This window comes from Haliaeetus leucocephalus, unplaced genomic scaffold, assembly GCF_000737465.1.
Source record: "Haliaeetus leucocephalus isolate CR32 unplaced genomic scaffold, Haliaeetus_leucocephalus-4.0 Scaffold2, whole genome shotgun sequence".
NCBI classification, from domain to species: Eukaryota; Metazoa; Chordata; class Aves; order Accipitriformes; family Accipitridae; genus Haliaeetus; species Haliaeetus leucocephalus.
This window is the reverse complement of record NW_010972438.1, coordinates 5184385-5185694: the sequence shown is the minus strand read 5'-3', so window position 1 is coordinate 5185694 and position 1310 is coordinate 5184385.

Here is a 1310-nt window from a genome sequence, read left to right as displayed (position 1 = left end):
TTTGGGGCTGATGCAGGCAATTTAATTGCTATCGTTTCTGGAATAACGCTGAATTTACTGATGGCTTTTAATAGAATGCTCAAAAAGGATTTCAGACATGTCCTTCACAAGAGGCCATGAAGGAAACTCAGTAATAGTACGATAATTGCATTAGCATCTCCAGCGAGCCCAGGGCCGCGCGGTGGTGCGTGCCTTACAAGGCGCACAGAGGCCTTGCCCTACATACACATGGATGGCAAAGCGGGAGAGAGAGGACAAGGATCTGCGCCTCCCTGGCCTACATTAATTAAACTACCCGTTATAAACCCGCACCAACAGTACGGGTGCATCAGCGGAAGCTTTGTGCTAGCCAGGCCAAAGGTGTTTTACCCAGCTCACAAAAACCCGCCCGGCCCCGTGCAACTGAGCCTGGGAGGTGGTAAGCCCCTGCACAAAGCAGAAAACGCAGAAAGCATCCACATGGGTTAGGGACATTTTGCCAGCTCCCCTCCCGTTCTTGGGAACCCCAGTCAGGCCCCAAATGTCAGGCTCCTGACTTGCAGAGGCAGCTTTTCCTTGGTGTTCACGCTGAAACACCCTTCCACGCGAGCTTGCTGCAAAGCTCCTTCCCCAGCAAGGGACGGCGTGCCCGGACAATCTGCTGCAACAGGCGCTCCTGGACTTGCCTCCCCTGCGTGCAGAAAGAGAGAGCGTTCAATGGCCGTTCAGCAGGGCTAAATCTAGCAAAAGCGCATCGGTGAGCGTGCCACAGGTGTGCCACTGCTGTATGGATCCATCGGATCGATAGATCCGCGCACCAACACGGGTGTATACGGGCGTACGCCCACACCCGCGCCATGCAGCCGGATCCATCCATCGCCTACAACCCGCAGCAGCACCGCAGGGATGCCCACCCTCACCCCGCATACCTCCGAGCCCCATATCTCGGTACCGCCCCCCCGCAAAACCCCGCTGCGGCAGCGGGACCTCCGCGCCGCTCCGCGCCGCTGCGCGAGTGACTCAGCCCCGCGCTCCGCAAGGGGCCGGGCTGCGCGGGGCGGAGGCAGGGCGGAGGGAAGGAGGAGGAGGAGGAGGAGGGAAGGGAAGAAGGAGGGAGGGGGATTTACCCCATTGTCCTCGGCGGGAGCTGGGCAGAGCCCGCCGCCGCTGTGCGCAGGCTCGCCCGGCCCCCTCGCCCGGCGCGGAGGAGCAGCTCGCCGGCGGTAAGGGGGTGTGTGGGGGGGGTGGCTCCGCGCTGCTCCGCTCCTCGTTCCCCCCCGTCCCCCCCAATTCCCCCAGCGCATCCCCATGGGGCGGCGGCGGGCGCGGCA